Genomic DNA, 20,235 nt, shown 5'->3' on the forward strand with positions numbered 1-20,235 from the left:
AACACCAGGCAGATGCAATAGCTCTACATACAAAAATTTGACAACTTGGATGAAACAAACCAGTTCCTCTAAAACTACTACAGTTTACCCAATACAATATAGACAATTTGAATAGCCCTATAATTATACAGAAATTGTACTCATAATTTAAAAAACTTTCGATAACAAAATCTCCAGTTCCAGATGGTTTCACTGAAGAATTCTTTCCAACATTTAAAGAAGAGTTAACAGCAATTTTACACATCTGCTAGAAAATAGAAGAGGAGAAAACAGTCTACAATTCATTTTATAAAGATAGTATCATCCTGATACTAAAATGACAAACACAGTACAAATAAAGAAAACTACAGACTAACATCATCCCCCATGAATATAGAAGTAAAATCTTAAAAGAAAAGGAAAAAACCCAGAATGGAACAAAATAGAAAAAAATATAAATTAGAATTTATCAATTATGAAAAGAATTAGGCACCATGACCAAGTAGGGTCCAGAGATGCAAACCTGGTTCAGTATTAAATAATCAGTTAATATTAATCCACCATATTAATTATCTAAAGAAAAAAAACCAAATGATCATATCAGTCAATGCAGAAAAAGCATTTGGCAGTCAGTAAGATTAAAAGACAAGCAACCAGCTGGGAAGAAAATATTTGCAAATCATATATCTGTTAAAGAACTAATATCTAGAATATATAGAGATATCTCAAAATTCCACAGTTAAAAAACAAACAACCTAATTTGAAGTCAACAAAAGATATGAAGAGACATTTTACCAAAGATGACAAGTGAACACATAGAATAATAATTCAACATCATTAGAGATCAAGGAAATGCAAATTAAAAACACATGAGATACCACTATACACCTATCAAGAGTGGCTGAAATAACAAAAAATAGCAACAACACGAAGTGCTAGCAAGTATGCAGAGAAACTGGTTTCATGGGAATGTAAAATGATCTCATCTCTCTGGAAAACGGTTGGGCAGTGTCTTCAAAAAAGAAGTAAACATGCAACATCGTGCAACCCAGCATTTATCTCAGAGAGAAGATTTATGCTCACACAAAATCCTGTACATGAGTGTTTATAGCAAAAGTTCACAACTGCTGTAAATTGGAAACAAATGTCTTTCAATGGGAGAATAAACTGTGGCACATTCATACATGAGATACTACTCAATAATGAAAAGGAATTAACTCGATGCACACAACCTGGATAAATCTCCTGATAGAAATTATCCTGATAGGAAAAAGCGAATTCCAAAAGGTTACATATGGTGTGATTCCATTCCTAATTGACAAGATTTTAGAAATGGAGAATAGAATGGTGGTTACCAGGGATTAAGGGGTGGGCAGGTGGGAGTGAGAGGGAATTGGGTTTGTCTATAAATGGGCAACACGAGAGATCTTTGAGGTGACGGAAATATTCTCCATATTGACTTATTAACATCAATATATTGATTGTGACACTGTACTATAGTTTTGCAAGATGTTAACATTGAGGGTAAAGGGCACACAGGCTCTCTCTGTATTATTTCTTATAACTACATATGAATCTATAAATACCTAAGCATAAAAAGTTTAATTAAAAAAATAGTTCAGAGGAGACCCAAACTAGGATGCTGATAGTGGTGGGGAGAGGGGATGAACTGGGGTTGTTCACATGACTCTGGTCGTTCAGCCTCTCTCTTGCCTTCTCACTTACTTGGTAAAGAACCGTGAGGGACTTCTCCACCTAGTGTCCATTGTTGCCTTGGAGTATTGTCCTGTTCAAATTTTCTTCAGTGACTTCTGGAGGCAAATCAAAGAGACATTCATAAGAGCCTTTGAGGGACCAAACTGGCCTCACATTGGTCCCAGTGTCCAAGGTTGGAAAAGTCACATAAAGAAATTTTCTAAAACTCTCCAAGCCAGTAAAGAGGTGGGGGTGGAGGCAGTATGGGCATGAGCTGAATATGAGCTTGCCTGGTAAGCCCATTGGATTAATAAAGAAAAAGAGCAAAAAGTGAGAGAATGCTGGCTTCTGGAGCAGTTGGGAGATCCTCCTCTCCCCTTTCCTTCACACCCATGTCTGCTCCCACACAGGCACTCCACCCTCAAGGACCAGTCAGGGTCAACAGCAAGGGTGTTCAAATGTAAAATAGATAGCTAGTGGGAAGCAGCCGCATAGCACAGGGAGATCAGCTCGGTGCTTTGTGACCACCTAGAGGGGTGGGATAGGGAGGGTGGGAGGGAGACGCAAGAGGGAGGAGATATGGGAATGTATGTATGTGTATAGCTGATTCACTTTGTTATAAAGCAGAAACTAACACACCATTGTAAAACAATTATACTCCAGTAAAGATGTTAAAAAAAAAAAAAAAAAAGCAAGGGTGTTATGGACTCCTGAGTTAGGGAGGGAGCTTTGGCAGGGCTGAGCTGATAGCTTTGATGATCTATCCCTGTTGCTTGCAGGGGGCGGCTCTACTTGGAGGGTGACTGCCCTGGGAAGGCCTGAGGAAAGAAGGCTCAGGGGGAGTTGTACTGCTTTCAGCCTGCAGCCTGAGCACAAGGAGGTCTGATAAGTCCCAGCAGCCCAGATCAACGGGAACTAACGGGGGTCTGGGGGCCGGGCCCAGGCTTGTGGTAATACATCGCTCCTCTGCCGGACTTTGCTGCTGCACGGCTCCCTCAGGAAGAGGTCACGGGAGTTTTTTGCAGCCTGGATCAAGATTCCAGATCTGAGAGAAAGAGAGAGGGAGAGAGACATGGGGTGGGGGGAGGGAGGCAAAACAAGTGAACAGAATATGGTCTTTTTTTCCCTTTCTCTTTCTTTCCTCGTGCCCCTCACTTTTTCTTTCCCTCTCTTCCTTACCTAACTTTAATCCTCTTTACATGCTTTTGTTGTTGTTCTTATTGTTTTATTCTGCATTTTACTTCTTTGTCTCGTTTTATTTTAGTTTTGTCTTCTTTGTGTGGTTGGTTTGGTTTCGGCGTTGAATAAATGACAGCAGATTCTCCAAGTCAATGGCAAGTCTTTCTCACGGCCTCCATGATGTACCCCCAAACTCCCCTCTCTCCTGCTTCCCCCTTGTCCGTCCAATCCAGCCACACCTGACTCCTCACTGTTCCTTGCACATGCCAGGAAGGTACCGCTTCAGAGTGTTGGCACTTGCTGGTTTTTTTTTTTTTTTTTTTGCTGACACCCCTCCCTCCCAACTCCATATATCCCCATGGCTTATTTGTTCACCTCCTCAGGTCTTGACTTAAACACAACATTTCAAGGAGATGGTCACCGAACAGTCTGTGTAAAATTGTATCACATCCCTCAACACTTCTTACCTTCTACATTTTTATTCTTCAAAGCATGTATAACTCTCTTACGTACTCTGCATTTTACTTCTATCTCAGTTACTGTCACAGTACCTCAACTAGAATGGAAGCTTTAGGAAGGCAGGGCTTTTGCCCGTTTTGTTCACCATTGAATGTGCCTAGAACAGAGTGTGGTATAGAGTAGGCAGCCCATAAATATTTGACCAATGAAAGATGGGAATAAGGGAGAGAATAAAATTCTTTCTGGTGCTAGGAAGACATGTGTATATAATATGTAATTTAAATGAAATATATCATTAATTAATTTAATACTTTAAAATATATTTAAAATAAATCTAGTTTAAGTATGTATGTATTGATTAAAAGTCTGTGACCTTGAAAAGAACCTTGGACTGGAGTTTGAAGAGTTGGTGTCAGTTCTGGTGTCTTTAAAACAGATCCGATGGGGCAGAAGCATTTCATCTCCCCGCCTCGGTGTCTGACCTTGTGAAATAGGTATAATGTTCCCTTTGTACCTTACAGGATTATCATGAGAATCAAATAAAATATTGGGCAGGGGTGTGTAAAAACTAAAAGGCAAATCACACATACACTCAAACCTCTGCAGGGATAAAACACTGTTATATTAATGTTTAGTTATCACATAATGAAAGAATTCAGAATGTGATCTTCCTTATCCTAACGGTGATAGAAACACATAATATAAGAGAGCTGGGTATTCTGTAGGGCTTAATCTCCACGTGATACCGTGAGGCTGTCTGAGGAACTTATCTTATGAAACCTGAGTGTTATTTGGGAGCTTATCAGGAATGTTTCATGAGAGGAAAGGAGAACAGAGCTCAACCGTGTCATGGAATATTCCTTCCTCTCTTCCATTGCCCCAAGCCCTGTGCTGTTGCATTTCTTGCTGTGTATTATTGACAGAGGAAATGCTGATTCATGGGTCTGAGTTACAGGAAACCTTGTTTCCTGGTGAAGAAACAAGCCTTGTGGTCCTGCCAGCATCCTCCTCTGCCAGTTTCTGCCACAGACCCTTCTCCCAGGCCGGCACCAAACAGACTGACAAGGGGTAGAGCCAACTTGAGCTTAACCAGTGAAGTTACCTCCCTTGCAACAGAGTTTAGCACCATGCCTCTCTAGACCCTTCGGCTCTGACCCCACGATACTTTTCCAGCTCAGCTCCCTCCTCTTCCTTCTCATATCCTGAGCTGTGGCCACACATGACTACTCCCAGTCCTTTGTGAACACCTTGTATTTTCCAGTCTCATTGCTTTGGCTCATGATGTGCCCTGCCTGGAATGGTCCCTGACCCAGTGTCGGCTCATTGAAATCCTACCCATGCTTCCATCCTGCTCAGCAACTACCTGCTATGTGAAGCCTGCTAACTTTCCTTCTCTTTGTTTTTATTCTTTTTAGTAAGGGTATTTTCCAACATGCACGTAAATGGACAGAGCTGTACGGTGAAATTCTATGTACCCATCTCCCAGCTTCAACAATGACATGATTTCTTTTAAATAGTACTTGATCCCTCCTTCTTTGAGCTCTTCTAGTAGCTCTTATGTTCTGTACTTAACCCATATTTGCTGAATTGAATGAGAAGAAGGTGAACCGGTGGATTTAGAATGCTCTGTTTACCCACCTGCCACAATGGGGAAACTAAGGCCCAGAGAAGGGAGGTGAGTCACCCAATGTCATAAGACAGGGAGCGTCAAGCTGAGACCAGAGTGTTCTGAAGGACACCATGGTCTAATTGGAAGACGTGAATAATACACTTATAACAAGTACATGCTACTGGATCTCAAGCACTACAGGAGTTCAGGTTAAGTGATTAGTACGTGTGTGTTGAGTGAATAAATTAATCTTCTATCCAACTGATTTTTTAAAATAAATTTATTTTATTTATTTATTTTTGGCTGCATTGGTTCTTTGTTGCTGCGTGCGGGCTTTTCTCTAGTTGTGGCGAGTGGGGGCTACTTTTCGTTGTGGTGCACGGACTTCTCATTGCAGTGGCCTCTCTTGTTGCGGAGTACGGGCTCTAGGCATGCGGGCTTCAGTAGTTGCAGCACACGGGCTCAGTAGTTGTGGCACGTGGGCCCTGTAGTTGCTGGGGGACCTAGAGCATGTGGGCTTCAGTAGTTGTGGCACGTGGGCTCTAGAGCGCAGGCTCAGTAGTTGTGGCGCATGGGCTTAGTTGCTCCGCGGCATGTGGGATCTTCCCAGACCAGGGATCGAACCTGTGTACCCTGCATTGGCAGGCAGGTTCTTAACCACTGCGCCACCAGGGAAGCCCTATACAATTGATTAATAAGATGACCTCTTAAGCTTTGCATGGAGCAGCCCCCTGGCCCTCTCCATGCTATAATCTGATGTCAACATGCTGAAGGCCTTGGAGATATCTGACTTATATGGAAAGAAAAGCCATCTAATTCTAAAGAACACTAAGAGTTGGTGAAAAGTTTAAATTGATAAATATTCTAAAACAAATTCTGTGTTATTACTACATGGATTAGAGAGCAGGTATTCTGTGTCTGAAGAAAGTAACCGATTCTGAGTTAACTTGGACTAGAAAGCAGGGAGAGAAATTAAGGGAGTCTTAAGTTTTGTGGTCTGGAGTACTTGTGCCTTTGGTCATTTGGGAGGAAGGTAGGAAGAGAAAGTGTGGAAAGATAAAGCAAGAACTAAAAAGCCAGTAGGGGAATAATGGCAATTTTTCATCTTGATCCCGATTGGGCTCGAACCTGGATTTTGGAAGGACAGCAAGAGGTCATCTGGATGTCCTGTCTGAGATACCCTGACTTTACTGTGTCAAAATGGAAGGAAGGTCATCAGCCAAGAAGCTGTTGCCACTGGGGTGGAAAATAGAAAGTGCGTGTGGATTTTCCTCATAAAATGGAGTTAAAAAACAATTTGAGATCCTTTCCTTGATAAAGATCTTTCCAATCAGATCCTTTCTAAAGGTCACGTATAATTAGGGCACAATCCCTGCCTTTCCTTGGTAAGGCAAAGTGGGCGTGTGCTGTGGGGAGCTGTAGGGGGCTCTGACCAGGCATCTACCAGGCCATCCGTCTGCACTATCGCACTGGCCCATGAAAACGGTGGCAGTCACGCCATGACCGAGGTCCCAGGGATGCTGAGACTCACCCGAGTAACAGACACAAAGTGATTTGTAGGCTGTGAAGTGCCTCACCAAGGTCATGACATCTGCCATTACTAGAAGCACAGGAGTAGTAATCTGATGGCCTTGGAGATGTCTCCCGGAGGCAAGAGGGCAGGATAAGGAGACGAAGAAGAGTTATTAGAATCGTGAGCTCATGTTTCACACTTCAGTGTGGGCCAGAGACTGGGTGAGGAGAACGTAGGAGAGAATTATGAAATTGTGGCCCTTCCCTATGTTTGTCTCTCTCTGTCGGTGTCCCTGTGAAGTTTATCATTAAAAGTGTTGGAAAGAATACGTGGCTGTGTGCCTATTTTAGAGGCAGCAAGTCGAGGGGAGGGTACTCAGGAGGAAGCGGCGTCCTGAGTGATGCTTTGAGTTCTCTAGGTGGTCTGGAATCGCGAAGAGAGGAAAATGGGTAGAATTTATGGATCCCGTAGGGAGGAAAGAGGATTTTAGGTTTAACGGGCAGATGGGTTGGGTGTGTTCCCATTTGGCCCGTGGGAATCCGTTCAAGTACAAGCAGGAACAAAATAACTGCTCAAAGGAGACCTGCAATAGTCACCAAAGATAGATAGGATTCCACTACAGCAGGTGATGGTCTGCCCTCTAAAATCCATGAGAATACACTTCCCTCACAAAGAAAAATATCCCTCCTTCCACCCCACAACACACATGCTACCCGCCTGTTTTATTTGCTTAATGATTCTTTCTTGAAGGGGATATAAAGGTTAAGTGTGCCCGGCACTAAGTAACCATTACAAACTCCAGATGTGGCCCTCGGTACAGCCGATCTGAATTGAACACCACCAAGGGGCAGGGCACTTTCTCGGGCCTCTGAGGTACACAAACTGGAACAAGATCTGAGCCCTCAAAATGCTAAGGCCTTAGCAAACTCATGTGGTTTAGAGCCTTCACAGAGAAGAAGGAAAGGCAGGGCTTTCTTTGGACCCCTGTGAAAAATTCATCTTCTTCCACACTCTCTTTGGTAAGAGACATCAGTGTTTCCAAGCCAGACGCATTCATGGGGTAGTGTGAAGGGCACGGTCCTGGAGGGCCTGGAAGATTTCCATTACAGAGCTCAGGTGAAGGCCTCAGCTCCGGGGGCCTGCCTCACCTGGAGGGAGTCGGGTAGGAAGAGAATGCTTTGGCTGTGCCGAGCAGATCTCATTAGCCGTGGGGTTAATCCTGAGGTTAATGTATATTCGTTAGACTTTTTTGTTTCCTGGTGTCGTGTTTCCACTCTTAAGCTGAAAAGTTGTCCTGTAGACTTTGGCATGGGTTTAGCTGCATTCTCATTGAAACTCAAGGCCGGTTTGTCTGCATAGGAAAGCTTCTGATGCCTTCCCGTAAAAGGATTACACCTGGGTGTTCAGGTCAGATGATCAGGCCCAGAGAAGGTACAGAAAGAATGAAGGTTCCTCACCGGTGTGCCTGTAGCTGGTAAACGAGAGACTCTCAGGGGAAACAGCCCTACTGTAGTGTTGGCTGATTTCGGCTGTGTAGATAGTCTCACCATAGCCAACCTCAAGCTACCAACATGGTCACAGACTGTGGAGTTGGGAAGAGATGTCAAGAATCAGCTTTGTGCCCTGGTAGGAACCACCCCAGCACACCACCTGCCAGCAGTCAGAACGAGACACAGCGGAACTGGCTCAGAGGACCAGGAGGAGTTGGAACCCAGAGACCAGAGGAGGCGGTTAAGTAGGTAAGGGTGTGGGCAGTGCCAGCAGCACATGAAGACAGACAGGAGATGACAGGCCAGGAGGCAGTCAGCACCAAGCCAGCCATAATAGATGGTCATCCAAAGAGAAACAGCTACTGGGGAGGGGGAAGGGTAAGCTGGGACGAAGTGAGAGAGTGGCATGGACATATATACACTACCAAATGTAAAATAGCCAGTGGGAAGCAGCCGTATAGCACAGGGAGATCAGCTCGGTGCTTTGTGACCACCTAGAGGGGTAGGATAGGGAAGGTGGGAGGGAGGCGCAAGAGGGAGGGGATATGCGGATATAGGTATATGTACAGCTGATTCACTTTGTTGTACAGCAGAAACTAACACACCACTGTAAAGCAATTATACTCCAATGAAGATGTTAAAAAAAAAAAAAAGAAAGAAAAACAGCTACTGTTCACTGAGCAATACTGTGGGTCAAATTCTCTGCATTGTCACTAATTCTCAGAGCATTTCTGCCAGGGTATTTTTATTCCCATTTTACAGATGAGGAAATTGAGGCCCAGGGAGATAAAATGGCTGGTCATGTGAGACATGGTGGAGTGAGAATTCAAATCTGAAGTTTGTTTCCACTACAGCATCAGGACAGGGGCGGCCGGGAATAAGGCCTGCTCCTAAACGTGCCGGACAGGATATATGGCTGCTGGTGGCTGACTGATTCCTGGGACGGCGACAGTTTTGTAGGAATGAGGGCACTGGTGGATTATGAAATCAGGGACTCAGTATCAGGGATGAGTCATTGGACCTAGGGTGCCAGGTCAGAGAGAGATGAACTTGCTGCTGGATCATAGTAAAGGCCCTCAGCCTTGGAGTGGGATTGAAAATTATTAAGTTGGGAACTCTCTGAATGTCATCTGACCGGAGTATCCATCACTAAGTCCTTTTTGTAGCCGTTGGCACTTCTGAAGAAGGACCTTATATAGGATGACAATGGGTACCTGTGTTTTATACCAAGATGATGTCTACAGTCCTTTAAAACTGTAGTACAGTCTATGGAAGCTAATTTGAAAATACAAATGTGTACTTAATTAATAAATTACTTAGGACCCTACGCAATTCAAAGACAGAGCTGAGGCTATTGTACAGCTGTGCACTGTGTAAGGCAGGGGTCCCCAACCCCCGGGCCGTGGCCTGTTAGGAACCGGGCTGCACAGCATGAGGTGAGCGGCGGGCGAACAAGTGAAGCTCCATCTGCCGCTCCCCATCGCTCCCCATCGCTCCCCATCGCTCCCCATCGCTCCCCATCGCTCGCGTTACCACCTGAACCATTCCTGCCTCCCCAACCCCCGCCTGGTCTGTGGAAAAATTGTCTTCCACGAAACCAGTCCCTGCTGCCAAAAAGGTTGGGGACCGCTGGTGTAAGGCATGGAGGTTGGATGAGGGAGGAGCTGTGTGGTCCCTGTGGGGATGCAGATCCAGTGAGTTAGGTATCGAAGAGGGATGCGACAAAGTGTCTGGAAATTGGAGACAAATGAAAGCCTAAGGATGAGATCCAGAAGGAGAGAGGGAAGAAGCCCACCCTCCAGGTGGAGGATCAAGAAGGCCCAGCTCTGGGAAGAGCCTGTAAGGCCTCCAGGGATTCCACGTGGGGCTGGCTCGAAAAGGAAGCCTGGGTGGGAATCAGTTGCTGAGAAATCAGGTTTAACTTTACTGGTATTTCTTATCTGTTTATGTTCTGAAGTTTCTTTCCTGAGTAGGAGAGTTTAATCATATCTCTTCACTTTCAGTATTTGTGTGTGTGTTAATTGCGGTGGCACAAGGTGGGAAATTCGAGTATTATTGGAAGGAAAACCCATAGGAGATTGATGGTGGGGCTCTGCGACGTGGACGTCCTGTCTATGGAGGACTAATCTCCCTTCTCACTCTTGGGTGCTAGTGGCCAAAGGCCGTGCCATGCCATGGGCTGTTTCATTTGTGACAACCACTCTGTGAGGTAGGTTCTATTACTATCCTCATTTTAAGTCATAGACAGGAGAGGTTACTCTGCTAATAAATGTCATGGGGAGGATTTGAACCTCAGACACTCTTCAGAGCCCAAAGCTATATTATTAGAGCAAACCATAGGAAATGGTCTTTCTTTTTTAAATTTATTTTTATTAAAAAAATTTTTTTTTTATTTTTGGCTGCTTTGGGTCTTCGTTGCTGCACGTGGGCTTTCTCTAGTTGTGGCGATCGGGGGGCTACTCTTCATTGTGGTGTGCGGGCTTCTCAATGCAGTGGCTTCTCTTGTTGCAGAGCATGGGCTCTAGGCGCACGGGCTTCAGTAGTTGCAGCATGCGGGCTCAGTAGTTGTGGCTCGCGGGCTCTAGAGCGCAGGCTCAGTAGCTGTGGCACATGGGCTTAGTTGCTCCACGGCATATGGGATCTTCCCGGACGAGGGCTCGAACCCATGTCCCCTGCATTGGCAGGCAGATTCTCAACCACTGCGCCCCCAGGGAAGCCCGGTCTTTCTTTTAGATTGAATATTTGTAATTCCATATCGTGCTATTTTTGACCCTCTGGATACCGAGAGTGTCCTTGAAGTAAGCAGATCTTGCTGTTACAGTAAGCAGACCTAGGAACCAACATCAGCTGCAAGGTGGTGGTGTCCTGCCTCTTTTGTCACACGTGATGCCAGCAGTGGGAAGAGAACTTTTTCAGTAGCAAAGGTGATGAACTTGTGAGATTTTCAAACCTGCAGACGTGACTTGAATGGCTTCCCTTTGGGTAATGGACACTGGCTAGAGACCTAGAAAGGGATCGGCCACAGGGTGAACTACTTGAGAGAACCAGCATGGTTTCCAGCACATGGTGTCGAGCAAATGGGGAGCAAAGAACTCGTGCTTAGGTAAGACTTCACACTGGGATGACGTAAAAATATGGCTCTCCCCCATACATTCACCATTCAGCAACTCAGCCTCTTGGCACGTGGTAGAAATTGTAGACCAGAGCAAATTTTGGCAGAGCAAATGGTGATGAGGTGGAAGAGTCAGCATTTGCCCAAATTGTTCTTCCACTGGCTGAGCCAGGTGACTTCAGGAATGTTGCTTACACTTCCTGGGGCCTCTCTAAAGTGGGCAGGTTGATTCTTTCCAGCTTTCTCTCTAGATGGTTGGGAGGATCTTAAGAGCTTAGAGAAAGTAAGTCTTTGTGAGCTTAGAAAGCCAAAAAAAAAAAAAAGTTGTCTGAGGTAGAAAACAAAAGGTTTAATTTTGTAGGAAAAAGAGGGAAGCAATATGGTGGCTGGTTTGGAAGTCTGGACAGGCTCACTACTAGTGGGACAGTGGATGGGTCAAAGGGGACAGTGAGAAAGCACTCCTGACACTTTGCCCAAACCTGGCCCAGGGCCTGGATGTCTACAGAGGCCACACCCTGTGCTGCTGACTCAGTGCCTTCACCTGCTGCAGAGGGTGACTAATTCCAATGCCCACCACCACAGCTGTGGGCTTCCTGCCCCTGCCTGCCCCCGGGCCCCTCTCAGCCTCATTCCTCCCAGCCTCCACCCTTTGCCCCTTTTTGGAACAACTGTGCATAATCCGCTCTCCCCTTCCTTCCCCCTCCCCCAACACTCCCACCTGCCCCTTCTGATTCAGTGCCAGCAGCTGGTCAGTGAGCAGAGCCAAATCAAACAGATGTGTGTGGGACTGGCCGGCACGTGTCATCGGGCTCCCTGTCCAGACCCCTCCCCGAGCAGGGCTCTCTCTCAACTGGTCAGAGGCTGGGTGTCCCTTTTCAGGGGCACTGCAGGGCTTAAGCCGAGAAGCGGTCAGATGCCTCTGCCTTCTGACCCTTCCTGTTTTTCTCCTCCTCTTGCAATTCTCTTTTTCTTTCTCTTAGAGCAGTATCCCTTCCCCTTCTTGATTGCTTGTCTTTTATTCTATTTTTTATTTAAAAAAATTCTTCCTCATTAATCAAACTCATGAGCCTTTTAAGGATTACGTTAAAAAAAGAAGGCAGGACACCTTCTTTTAAAACAGGTTTTAAAGTTCAAATTCTCGTAGATTCATAAAGGACATCACAACAGGTCAGAAACCAGCCAGAAGAAGAATAACAGCTGGTCCTTTTTCACCGCAGCCCGTCCCAGCCCAGGATCTTCAAGACATCACTTCCTTCCTTCCTTTCTTAGTCAGTGGCATGCAAAATTCATGGTAATTCTCAGAAGTAGGCACCCTTGCAAGCAAACATCTTTGATTTTTCTGTGCAATTGGCTAATTCTCCTCACTCCCACCTACCTGTCTATGTGGGGATGACTTGAGAACAGCAGCAATTAACCCAAGAGAGCCCTGTGACAGATCAAAGCCCTCAGGGCACTGAAATCTTGTTGAAAATAAGATTAGCAGGTCTAGCATAATGATACAAAGATTGCTCTGTGTTTTCAAGTATATTTATTTTTTTCTTAAAAACACAAGAAGTGAAACAGCTTGCATTCTAGCTGAGAAACAGTCCCAACAGAAATGATAAACAACAACAAAATGGTGTAATGTCATACAGATTTTTCTAAAATAATGGTCTTAAAGGTTGATAATGGTTACTGGTTACCTGAATGTCTCAAAATTCCACAGCCACGCATACCTTTTGCTTTTGTTAGATGAATAGAAAATGCAAGTTTACTGGATTAGGCCTTGCCTAGTTTTCTGAATATCGCTTAAGAGAGTGTTAGCATTTGAGAAACATTAAATTATAATAATGTGTTTCCTATCTTGCCCTGACTTCCAGGAAGCTCAGAGTTGAATCTAATGCTTAATCTAACAATTATATTAGCCTTTGCCATTTCTTTTTGTTTTAATCTAAATATCTAGTTCTATCTTTTTATACCTCAGTGTATATCTTCTTTTCTTTTTTTCTTTTTTATTTTTTTTAGTGTAAATCTTCTTTAATGTTATAAATCGTTCAAAATTCTTTTTTGGAAAAAAGGATGATATACTAAATATGGGGAATTCCATAAAAATGACTTCTAATAATGATGAAGATAATGATTCATGACACTTCACTTTTCTACCTTTAATTAGTTATTTATGTACTTGTCCTAAGATCCTCATTAGACCTCAAATTCCCTGAGGGGAGAGCCACCAGTGTCCCGGAATCTCCCCTGGGGTGGGCATTTAGTAAGATTCTGTTGGATAAATACAGCCTGAGGGTTAATTTTAGAGGAAATAGAATGAAGTTTTCTTCCCCTTTCTTTTCCATTCCATTCCATTCCATTCCTTTCCTTACCTTTTTTTTTTTTTTTTTTTTTGCTTTCCTTAGAGAAGACTCCATTGATATGATCTTTGCACTCAGGCAGCTTGCAGCTAATATATGGGGAATGCTTCTCCTGTGCCGGGTAAGAGGTTATTTCCTCCTCATTCCCCTTTGAAGCCCATCGTAAATTTTTCTTTCTCTGTATTGTTCTCTCCCTCTTCCTGCCTCATACTCAGTAATGTTCTCCTACATAAATAATAACCACTTACATTTACATAAGCACCGGTAACAGTGGCACATTCCTTCCCAAAAGGATTTGAGATGGCCGGCTTAGAGGATTTTTAAACTTTACAACGCACTCTCAGATGCCATCACTGTTATTAGCTAATATTTATTGCACGCTTGCCATGTGCCAGGCACTAGGCAAGGGCTGTTTGGACACGACCTCGGTTAGCCCTTACAGTAATCCTATGGAGAGGCGACCGATAATATCCCCGCTTTCAATGCGAGGAAACTGCGAGGCTCTGGAAACTGCCCAAGGTGGCACAGGCGGGAGGGAGCAGGACTGGGACGGGAACCCTGACCTCCAACTGCGAAACCCAGGCTCCTAGTCTCTGAATACATATCATCCCTTTGGGTCACTGTTTCAACCCAGTGAAATGGGTGAAGTGGGGGTGATTCGCTCTGTCTTACAGATGAGCGGAAAGAGGAACAATGTTTACTGAGGCCTGATGATGTCCAGGGCTTACAGTTTACTCATTTGGTCCCTCCAGTCATCCTACAAGGTAGACATCAATTTCTGCATCACAAACGAGGGAACAGAAGCTTCGAGTGTTTAGTTAACTTGCATTGGCACTCAGCCGAGGAGGCAGGATTTGAGCCTGGTCACTTTGGCTCTAAAGTCCAAATTTTTTTTTTTTTCATTGTACATGTGGAGGTACAGCCCAAGTTCACACGGTAGTTTCCCAAAAAAACCCAAAAAACAAACCAACCAACCACCAAGCTTGGTCAAACTAGAATTCTTTAAACTGCCCTTTTCAAGTTCTGGTGTCCTGCTGGGGTCAAAAAGTGCAGTGTCTGTCTGGCTACTGAGTGTCTTTCCCCATGTGACCTTGAGAGGGAGGGAGCCTCTTATTATGACTTGACAAGGCGAATGCAATTGAATTTCCATCTCATTCAGAGCAGAGAGAGAATAGCTTTGGGAATGAGGCTAGTTTGAAACAAGGATTCCTGAAGCTAATTAAAAGCTAGGCTGGAGCTGTGCTTTTCATTCCTTAAGAATGTTCAACCTCATTAAATAGGAAAAAGCAAGTGGAATTTTCTGATTTTTTTTTTTTTCAGGTTCTGCAGGGGATGGCCAGTGGGACACATTACTACGGCTTTCAGTCTGCACGGTGCCGGCATCGGGCATCGACATCGCTGTTGTGATGAAGACTTACCCTTCTCCAGCGCTTATCACCCTGAAAGGATCGCAGCTTGGTAAAGCAGTCGCAGAAGGACACACGCTCCCTGCTTCAGGCTCCGGTTCCCCAGCACTCCATCCCCCATAGTCACAGGGGGTGGAGGAAGCGTCTGTGGGCTCAATACAGTGGACCAAGTGGTTGGTCTTCATAAAGGCCCCGCCCACAGACACCTGGAGCTAACAGACACTCACAGGCACGAGGTTCCAGCCAAAAGGGATGGAAAAATTCACAGACTCTCCATGTGGCTTCTGGATGGAATAGAAGACTCCAAAATGGACTTAGAACTCACAGCGGGAGCTGCAAGTCAGGGGCCATATGCTCAAGCCACAGAGTTGCCTGGGACTGCAGAGATCAGACTCGCAGAGGCTGAAACTGGAAATCTTTAGGTTTTGATTTAAAGGTTTCCATTGATGGGACACCTACTGAGTGCCAGGCACCGTGCTAGCAGCTTTGCGTCTATTGTATCTAATCTTTCCAGCCACCCTACAGAGTAGGTGTTATTATCCTCATTTTAGAAGTCAGGAAGCAGAGGCAAAGGCTACGATTTCCCTTTTCATGGTTCTCGGTCTTTACTAAGTTAATGCAGGATGATCAGAGGGTCCTAGTTTTACAAGGTATCAGAACTGGAAGGGATGTTAGAGGTCATGTCTACCATCTGAGGATAACGATGAAAAAAGATCCAAAGTGAGAAAAGTAAATTATTTTGCTCAAGGACACACAGCCGAGCTGGCACCTCCTCCCAGGCCTCTGGGCTTGCCGTGTGGACCTGTCTTTTCTTCTCCGTGTAACAGCAGGGGAACACAGAGATGTCATTGCCGTCTGGGAGGAATGGAACAAATGTCAAGGCCTGTCTGTCTCTAAGCAGTGATCACCACAGACATGGCCGTTTTCAAACCGATTCTCACTTGATCTGCTCAACGTTCCTTAAAAAGGAGGGAAGGGGAAGCTTTGCAGTTTTGGAAGATGAAGCAACTTGCAGATGATGAAAAGGGACATCCGTGTCTATCAAATGTTTTAAGCCCCTCAGGGGAAAGATGCAGGAGGAGGGTGAACTGTTTTGGTATTTTCTTATTTCCATCATCTTGTGATCTTAGGTGTCACACACTGGGAAATCTTCCCTTCAAGACAGTAATGAGTTGCTTTTTTTCACTCCTTGGTTTTCTCCAAACTGCTTGGGGTTGCAGTGGAAAGCTCTTCTAGAAATGTCCCTGTTTCATCTCACCACGTCTCTAGGGAGTGTATAGTCTACATTCACAGCCATAACATAAACCCCAGTCTCTTTGAGCCACACACAGGATTGCCCAGATGCGGGCATCTGGCAACTCAGAAATGGTTCTACGTGCTGGGGTCTGGCTGCAGCACCACATGAAGGATGGTTAAGAAGCATTAGGGCTGAAAGGGATCTTGGAGGCTATTTCAAACTCTTATTTTCTGAATCACATGGTACCTGTTTTTCATTAAACAGTGGCTTTCAGAAATTCTCAGGGATTGAACCTGTTAGTATAGTGACGGTCAGAGTCATTTGCAAAGGCGCAGAATAAGCAGTTTAGATGCTCGGTTCTACTTTTCACTTTGAATGTTCTTTATGAGCCAGTTTTATTTACCTGTTAAATCAATAAAATACTGGATGAACACATGTTTTTAAATGGAATGAAATATAAAATCCACACAAGTCTTAGTCATGGTCCCTTCACTTCAGTCACTGGCTGACTTGCTGGTCCCTGAAATTACCTCATGACAATGCCCACTAGAAATAAGACTAATAATTTCTTCAATTTGCTATCAGTGCTTTACACTCTTATCACAAAGGATTGGAAGCTTTGAAGTTAAACTTTCAGGTCTACTTTCCTGCCTAACCTTCAAAAGCACCCTGCAAAGTAGATGGGAAAGGGATCTTTATCCCCCATTTTGCAGATGAGCCAACTGAGGCACAGCCAGGTGAAATAATCAGACCAAGCTCACGCAGTGTGTTAGACACAGGAATAATGGGTCTCCTGAATTCCGATCAAGAATTCGTTCTTCTGTATTATATAGGGTAAGTGCTTAACGCTCCCAGATTTGGAGGATATGTTTGGCCACTAAAGCTTTCTCCCAAGATAGGAAAAACACCTGGCTGCCGCTTGCCCCACCACAGTAATGGCCCCATGCCTCATGTGCACTCAAGCTTCCCTGCCTTGATTCATTCTGGTCCCTCTGATGTGAATGCCCTCTCCTCCCCTTCTCCAAATGACCAGCTCCTCCTAATCCAGTTTCAGGACAACTCAAATCATACCTCCTCTCCACACGTTCCCTGATTAAATTCCTTTTCTATGTCTTTGCATGCCTTTGCTACAGCACGACAATGGGCACCAAGCAGTAGCCAGGCATTTCTTACGGAGTCACAGAAGGAAGAGAAGCCTGTGACCAACTAGAAGGCCAGCTTGTTGAGATCTGGGAGCAGGTCTTTGTTTTTGTATTTTCATCACTTAACACAGTGCCTGGAATATAGTAGATATTTGACCTAAAGTTGTCCAGCACCTGAAAAATAGGCTGCTCCTAAAAAGAAACAAGGTGACAGGCAAGGAGTGATGTAGTAAAAGTGGAAACCAGGATCTCAGCCTTCAGATTTCAAGGTGGATTTCTCGGGGCTATGGATAAGTTCCTGCAGTGTTGTGCATCTGAGATGGTTATGAACCCTTTGGAGGCTGAGGGACTTGGAACCCCTTGTGAGATGGATCTACCAGCAGTTCCTGTTCTGAGGGAGTGAGAGCCCACTAACGCCTTGAGGGCTGAATGCTGGTGTGCCATGTACTGTTGCCTTAGACCAGATTTTTCCTTCTAAGTGTCAAAAACAACTTTAGATGGAGAAAATGAACTGAGTGGGGTGAAAAAACCTATGAGTCCCAGAATAACCTCCAGCTTGGTAATGATTTATCCTATTTCATTGTTAATTTTGCAATTAAGCAAGAGTACTTTATATGCCTGAATAACCCATGGACCGTATCTTAATCTAATTAATGTGTCTGTAACAGAAGACTGATTCAGTGTTCAACTATTAGGATAACAAATGATGCAAAGCCCAAGTTTTCTCTCTCCTTTCTCTCTCCTCCCCTCACAAAACCCGCTGACACGAAAGGTCAACTGCCTGAAAGCCTGTTGTTTTGATGACTGCTGTGAGATTCTATTGGTTAAAAATGTGAGAAAACTGGCTACCTCCCCTCCCCGCCACTTCAAACCAACTGTATGTATGTGTGACAGTGTGTGTGTAAGTTTGGATGAAAAAAAAATTGTGGTTAATTCTTCTTGCTGTATACTTCCTGCCACTGACATTTGTTGCTGCTGCTGTGTAATGACGTTGAGGTTGGGTAGGAAAATCAGATGCAAATGACCTATTTATTTATTCCCCAATTATGACTACCCTTCTCAACTCCTGTTCTTGGAAAACCTGGAAAGCAGAGAAAGGGGTTCAGGAAAGCCAGCTGAACATGGCATTGCCCTGAAGCAACCCCTAGAACTTTAGGTCATCCTAGTTGATAAGAAATTTGAAAAAATATGATTCTGTTTAATAAAATGGTATATATTTAAAAAAATTATAAGTCATGAATAATGGCTTTTTAATAAAGACTTTTGTGGTTTAGGCCAAGGACCAGGATTTACATCTCCCTGGGCTCAATTCATCAGCTTTTACAGGGACTTCAGCAATATTTTACCACCCTCATCCTCTCCATTTTCCACAATTAGTGGGGTCATTTAAAAATATGTTAATCAGATCACGTCTCTTCCCCGTCTCAAATCTTTCAATGGGTTTCCATTCCACTACTTAGAATAAAGTTCAAAGTTCTTGCCATAGCTTAGAAGGCCCTACATAATATGCCCCCTGCCAGGGAAAGCGGTATGGGGCGGGGTGGGGGGGGATGAATTGGGAGACTGGGATTGACATATATACACTAATATGTATAAAATAGATAACTAATAAGAACCTGCTGTACAGCACAGGGAACTCCACTTTGCTGTACAATAGAAACTAATACAACATTGTAAAACAACTATACCCCAATAAAAAAAAAAATATGCCCCCTGCCTTGCTCTCTGGCCTTTTCTTTTTCCCTGCCCTCCTTGAGACACTGGCTGCTTTGCTTTCCAGCCTGAGGGCCTTTGCACAGGCTGTTCCTGCTGCCTGCTTGCCGCTCTGCTCCTGTCCTGGCTCACAGCATAATGCCACCTCTTTAGATAGGCTTTCCCTCACGTTTCCCTATGCATTCCCCTCTCATTACTGTATCATAACTTGTAATTTTATATTTATTTCTGTGCTGAATTTTAACGTTACTATCTGTTTTCTCACTAGTCTATAGGCTTTATATCTGCTTTGTTTGCCACTGTGTCCAGCTCTGGGCCTGTCATAGGAGCTTAATTAATATTTATTGAAAGAAAGAATGGGCAAACCATTGACTTTCATAATACTTAAAATTCCTTAGCCATAAAATGGGAATAGTCATCTTTATTCTGTGGCTAGCTATGGAATTCATTTTGATATTTGTTTTACACTGAACTTTGAGATGTTAGGATATTGGTTGGACGTGGAAGGAATGTGAGACTGAGAGTTTTGTTTTTTGTTTTTCCCTCTCTGTTCAAAGTTCACTGGCTCATGTGGCAGGGATTAGACACAACCCCTATTCTTCATCCCGAACCTGGCAAGGGTAGCCACTCCACGACTGGATCTCCTTTCCTTCGGCCCCTTCGGTTATCGTCTCTGCCTTTAACAAGCCAGGTAAATCATGGGGAACGTGTAAGCCAACTGTTCAAGACTTGCTTCTGACCGCTCCCTCATTCTTTAGGAGCTTCTCATTGTCTAAATAACCCTGGAGATTTGAAAAGAGGTGCACAAAAAATGTGGGAGAAAATACGAAGTACAAAATGCCACTGTTCCCCCCGCCGTCTCTTCTCAAAAGGCTTCAAATCCAGTCCATCTAATTTCTGCTCGGCCTCCCTTCTCTTCGTCCCTTTCCAGCCCTGGGATGTCAGAGCCGAGAGTTCCAGGTGTGTTCCTGCAGAAACCATGGCTCTGCTTTCCTTTCAGCCCTGAAATTTCTTCCAAGGTGGATACAGAAACCTGAAAGAGGTTGAGAATAAAAAGAGTCAAAAGGAGCTACATGTCTTCTGGAAAGCCAGTGAATGTCTCTGAAAACTGCACGATTTAAGAGTAAATTAAATCACATACATAATAGTATTTTTACAATGTCTGATACTCAATGCTCAATAAACATCAACTGATTATTCATCAACCACTTTCACTTCTCCCTGCTCTTCTTTGGCCGCTCCAGAATGCATGTGATTCCTTCCGCCCCGGAAGGAAGGAGACTATCATTATGTTGGCCCACCTGTTTGTCAAGAAAGTGGGAAAATGGGTTGAGTTTAGAAGATGAATCAGTTAGG

At 44.3% G+C, this 20,235-nt stretch overlaps 1 long non-coding RNA gene across 1 annotated transcript; it reads left to right on the forward strand.

Moving 5' to 3' along the window:
- Positions 1–1,796: 1,796 nt before the first annotated feature.
- On the forward strand, positions 1,797–19,950 carry LOC309629388. Its single transcript, XR_014245040.1, has 3 exons — positions 1,797–5,130; positions 10,746–19,570; positions 19,880–19,950. It is a non-coding gene; the product is annotated as an uncharacterized lncRNA (long non-coding RNA).
- Positions 19,951–20,235: the final 285 nt, after the last annotated feature.

The sequence above is a fragment of the Balaenoptera borealis genome (assembly GCF_965194805.1).
Source record: "Balaenoptera borealis genome assembly, chromosome: 5".
Classification (NCBI taxonomy): Eukaryota; Metazoa; Chordata; class Mammalia; order Artiodactyla; family Balaenopteridae; genus Balaenoptera; species Balaenoptera borealis.